This window comes from Ananas comosus, unplaced genomic scaffold (genome assembly GCF_001540865.1).
Source record: "Ananas comosus cultivar F153 unplaced genomic scaffold, ASM154086v1, whole genome shotgun sequence".
Taxonomy (NCBI): domain Eukaryota; kingdom Viridiplantae; phylum Streptophyta; class Magnoliopsida; order Poales; family Bromeliaceae; genus Ananas; species Ananas comosus.
Window position 1 is genome coordinate 5,136 of NW_017891382.1, and position 5,518 is coordinate 10,653.

Genomic DNA, 5,518 nt, shown 5'->3' on the forward strand with positions numbered 1-5,518 from the left:
TTTATGACACTCTTGCTTCTATGTCAAAAAATAAATTGCAACTTGTCCAAGGTACATATTCCAAGTCTATCATCATAAGAAATTGTTATTTTCATTTGCAAAACAAGACATTTCCCGTAAAGCATGATTCTACTCATATACGTCTACTATATAGTGAAATTTTCATAATCACAAGGCATGCATTTTTAAGTGGCTCATAATCATATAATTCATTTTAGCATAGAAATGAATCTAAAAATATTTTAACAACAAGTAGAAAGAGCATAAGGGGCATTTTGCCCTATTTCACGAAGCCAACACGATGGCAACGATAACTCTCGTGCTTCTACGAGGGTGTCCAATGGCTCTGTATCCTAGAGTACAAGAACATGCGTCACACAACGAAAGAACATCAATAACTCAATCATTAAGCCTAATCAATCAGGTGAGGAAAACTCCTCTAGTGCAAATCTCCTCATAAAGCTCCAAAAATGAGTTTAGGGCTATCAATCCAACCAATTCACGGAAGCCTCTAATCAATCATCTAGCTCAAAAGCCTAGATTCAAATGCCCAAAATAAACCCTAATATCAAATCGGTTAGGTTTCAACTCATGAAATCCAATAAAACTCAAATCTAGAGTAAGATAGTGTAATGAATTACCTTTTAATAGCTCTTAATCAAGCCTCTAAAATCTTTAAATCAAAGATCTATCTCCACTTAGCTCAATCCAAGCTTCTAGCTCCATCAATTGGTGGAGAAGCATAAAAGAGAGAAGAAAGGGATTAATCTTTCAAATCTAGGCTAGAGGGAGATTAAACCAAGAGGTAAAGAGAAGCTATCCTTACCTTGCCTCGCGCCAGTGCAACTTCAAAAAGAGCCTAGGGGCGGTGCATGTTATAGTATTTGCTACAAATAGCAAAAACACCCTGCAGAACAAAAACTGCACGAAATCTGCTCTTGTACCGGTAACACGCGGTTCTATGTTACGGTACAAGGATCCGACGAAATGATCAAAACCCGAAGCTCGGGTTGCTCATGGTCGCGGCTTGTCACCGTACTAAGCCGAGCTGTCCGGTAACAAACATCAATCCCTTGTACCGGTCAAAGCGCCAGTCTTGTTCCGTACAACCTGTGAAAGCTATCAAGGCTGACAAAAATTCCAATTTTGGGATTTTGGTGCCAAGTTCTCACTCCAATCCTTCGACTTGCCACCTAAAATCCCAAATGAGTCTCGAATATTTTTTGGCGTCCTGAAATCACCTGGTATACAACTCACCCTCAAAAACTGTGGGAAGGTCACACAACAGAATCAAACACCAGTCAATCTCTTGGACAATTTTGAGAATCCGATGTACATAACAATAAGTGTTCTCTACTTATTACTAGAACTTCATTTCAAATTACATGTTCAACATTATGATGGACGAATGTCAACCCTTTAATCAATCCATAACAACAGTAAGAATTTCTATAAATACATATGAACGATAGGGAGTTTACTTTTTGCTCTGGTTAGGCTCCCCATCCACTATACTAGGCTACCAAAACAGTCAAGGAAAGTCAAGGATCATCTCCCACTAGGTCGCAATCCTGCTAACACTAAGCTACATATCGTATTCAATACGATCAGGAAAGCCAATCGGGGCAATTTCACTTCGTACATGTAATAGTTAAATCCTGTTTTGGCTCAATAAATACCTCAGTTAAGTTCCAAAAATCCCTCACGTATTGCAAGCTGGAGGTCATCGAAGGTCGTTGCAAGCCCGCTGCAAATATTTCCAAAACTGCACAATTCGTCAATTGCTAGCATTATGTCGGAATCATGCGAAATTCATATTTTCTAACGGAAATTCAGCTTACCTTAGTGGAGTATTCCAACTAGCTCCTGGTCCCCATTTAACCCCAAGGATGTTCGAGAACTGCTGCTATAAGACAAGTCTCAACTACACATATTCGATTAGTCGCAAATAGATCGAATTTAGTTATTAGTGGGACTAAATACTTATCTCAGACCTCAAGGCACTTTTCCTGGTTCAAAGTGCGTAATCACAGTAGTATAACTCTCTGTAGCTGCAGGAGACCCTCACAAACTCTGCTGGAATCAACGGGACAAAAACGCATCAAAATCCGACAATAAATCATAAACTATAGAAAAGTTGAGCTACAAACTTCTCTAAAGCTCTCTTTCAGCAACTCCCAGCATTAAACATGGAAAACACAATCAAAACACATCCTTTTACCTTTTAAAAGCTGGCCCCCCAGTCCACCCAACCAGCGAGCGACGCATACGGCGCGAAATTGGCGCAAAACGGCGACTTTTCTCTAGAGAGAGAAAAACCCTAGAGAGAGAGAAAGAGAAAAATGGGAGAACACTTCTCTGGACTCCAGACCCTTCCACAGTGCTCCTGGAGTCGTGCTGGGGGTTATAGATAGGGATCAAAATGTGAAAAGATCAAAATAGCCTTGCTGCCACGAATTGCCACTGTGTACCGGTACTGGCTGCTTGCTGTACCGGTACAAGCTAATGGCTGTACCGGTACAGCAAGCAGAAAAAGGCTGATTTCGCCTGTTGATGCAATTTCTCACTTTTAGCATTCCAATCATCCTCTAACTTATCCAAACACTTGTTCTAACCTTTTAGAACATGTAGGAGTGATCCACACACCATTCCACATACTCGAACTCCGCAATTTGCAAAAGTTCAGTGTATTACAGTGTTAATACCCAAGTCAAGCAACACTTGCATACATGCTCCTAATGCAAGTAATTGATTTCAGCATCAAGCTGAAAATTGATCTATTCAACTAAAATTGAAGTTATTTACCTCAATCAAATGCCTTTAACAAGTTACTCTCAGCTGAAGCTTCCACTTGGTCTCTCTCTGTTGCAGTCCAAGCTCAGCTTTTAATTACTTGCTTCAAATTCCAGCAGCAATTAAGCTCTACTAGACCCCTCCTCAATTCGAACACCAAGAACAGCCACTTCAGCCCAGCTGCAGCCCTAATTCATTGTCCAAATACCATTCACCAACTTGATTTCAGCTTACTACTTCAAATAGTCCAATATCAGATCCTGGCAGCACCAACTTGATCACTTCAAATCTGAATCTCAGCAAGAAAAAATCCTTTAGACTCCTGTCTTGGGGCAATAATGTTTAATTCCAACAATGATCAAGTCTTTACCTCAAGTTTTAAACCTTCTCAGCTGAATTCATGAACTCGGCAGCACTAACCAGTCTTCACTTCACTTTGGCCACTTAATCAGATGCTGGATTGCTTGCTTACTGTATCAAAGACCCATTCCTGCATTTCGGCAACACCAACATCATCATTTCATCAAGCTGTCAGCTTGATTAGTTGTTGCTCCAAGATGTTTCAACAATTCCACTTAATTCCTGCAGTTAGTACACCTTAATTACTCTCATCTGAGGTAATTAACTTGGTTCAACTGAGTGTTGAATTCATTTACCTTAGTTTAAGCTCCTACTAGATTGCCCTCAGCTTCAACAACAACAACTTCTCAATTCGACAACTCAAATCAATCAAGCTTCAAGTCCTGTCACTCCTGATAGCAATAGGCTTGTTTACAACTCTCTTTAAATCAAGTAACTTGATCCTAATCAAATATGAACTCAAGCTTACCTTAATTTAAGCTTTGACAGGTTGTTCTCAGCTCAAAATAGCAAAAGAACCCAATTTCATCAAGCTGCCAACACCAAAATCCATATAAACATCTTTTCAAAGTCACTAACCTATATAAGAAGAAATATTAATCAAGTTTACCTTGATTAGATACTTTCCAGGTCTTGTAGTATCTCCAATCAACAGAAGTTTACTGCTGGGATCAGATTTGCACTTCAGCCCTCAAGCCTCCAAAGCTGCCAGCTCAATTTCCTTCAACTCTTCTTAGCTTAGAGAGAGAGAAGGAATTAGAGGATAAGGAGAAGAGGGAAATGGGGTCTCAGCCTTTGGACATGTGTATTCCACTCAGGATAAACTGATAGGCTTGAAAAATTGCAGTTTAGCCCCTTAATTTCATGAAATTGTATTGGTGAACAAGTGTGGCCCGCAACTGTGTACCGGTACTGGCTGCTTGCTGTACCGGTACACAGTGTACCAATACTCAAAAACAGCAGCAGCAGCAGCTTGTTCAATTTTCTTTTCCTCTGATTTAAATCATTCCTTTTTCATTCCAACACTTCAAAAACATGCCAAATGAACTTCCCAAGCTACCAAATTAATTTGGTAACCTTCCATTTTCAAATTTGCATTAATTTGGCCATTTTGACCAAGTTAATTTGAGATTTCAGCATTTGGACAGCAACAGCAGCTTCACCTCTTGTTTCTCTCATTCAAGTCACTCCAATTCCATTCTAACACATTTAAAATCATCCTAAGAAGCGTCCCAAGCTGTCAAATTAATTTGGGAGCAATTCATTTCAAATTTAACATCATATGGTCCGTTTTGACCAAATCGACTAGAATTTCAGCAATTGAGTAATAATGGCAATTGAAGTTCTTTAGCCATTTCAATCCCATTTATATCTCTTCTCACACTTCCAAAATGTGCCAAGGACTGATCTCAAGCTTCTAACTAGGCTTAAGATTGCTTAATTTCCATTTTTTTGCATTATCGTGATCACTTTAATCACAATTAGCTCAAGAGAGATTTTCAATACATTACATATGATATGAGGATCATCATATAACGTGAGTTGAGTAACATAACTTTTTAGAAACCCTAATGGCTTGATTCGGAGTTTTGATCTATGTTTTAAACATCAAGCTTTTAGATCACTGATTTGATTCTTTGATTTTGGTTCAAAACTTTCTTAAGGATCAAATTGGTGATGTTATAATTAGGGTTTCTCCTCATATTATATGTGCTTTCAAAGATCTTAAATCACCACAAATTGTTAAATCCCTACGAGCTTCAGATGGAGCGTTAGCGCATGGATCTCACGTGAAGACCGTGGATTCGGTGGGCATTTCATGGAATCGAGGCGTGTTTAACTACAAAGACTTGCGGTGTGGTCGGTTGGAGGATTCCAAGCGATTGAGGACTTGCAAAAATAATCTACAACGAGGATTCGGTATATTGAGTCATGTATTTTTGGTAAATCACTTGTACTCATGTTTTCTTAGTGGATTTCTTTGTGTGATCGGTCCCGTGGGTTTTTCTCTCCGGTTTGGTGTTTTCCCACGTTAATTCTCGGTGTGTTGATTTTATTTTCTGCTTTTACTTTTAATTCGCATCGAGTTTATTGATTTTTACCGTTTACACCTATTCACCCCCCTCTAGGTGTTTTTCACCTTTTAGATCCTCGGGATCCATATCTTACAAGAGTTGCTCAAAGATTATGATCTCACGATTCTCTACCATCCCGGAAAAGAGAACGTCGTGGCCGATGCTTTAAGTAGGAAGTCGGCAAAAAATTTGGCGACGGAGATTACGCCTCAACCGGCTTTGCAAAAGGAGATGCAGCAGTTTGGCCTAGAAGTTGTGGCGCCGGGAGTGCCGGCAACACTTGCCACCTT

General features: G+C 39.6%; 1 long non-coding RNA gene across 2 annotated transcripts; it reads right to left on the reverse strand.

Annotated features, from left to right (window-relative positions):
- Positions 1-2,702: 2,702 nt before the first annotated feature.
- LOC109704883 lies at positions 2,703-3,930 on the reverse strand. 2 transcript variants are annotated; one of them, XR_002214513.1, is made up of 5 exons: positions 3,764-3,930; positions 3,623-3,686; positions 3,450-3,545; positions 3,164-3,367; positions 2,703-3,082 (listed from the first exon to the last, which is right to left on the reverse strand). It is a non-coding gene; the product is annotated as an uncharacterized LOC109704883 (long non-coding RNA). The 2 variants fall into 2 exon arrangements; XR_002214512.1 differs by having other exon boundaries at positions 3,164-3,375.
- Between the last annotated feature and the right edge of the window lie 1,588 nt (positions 3,931-5,518).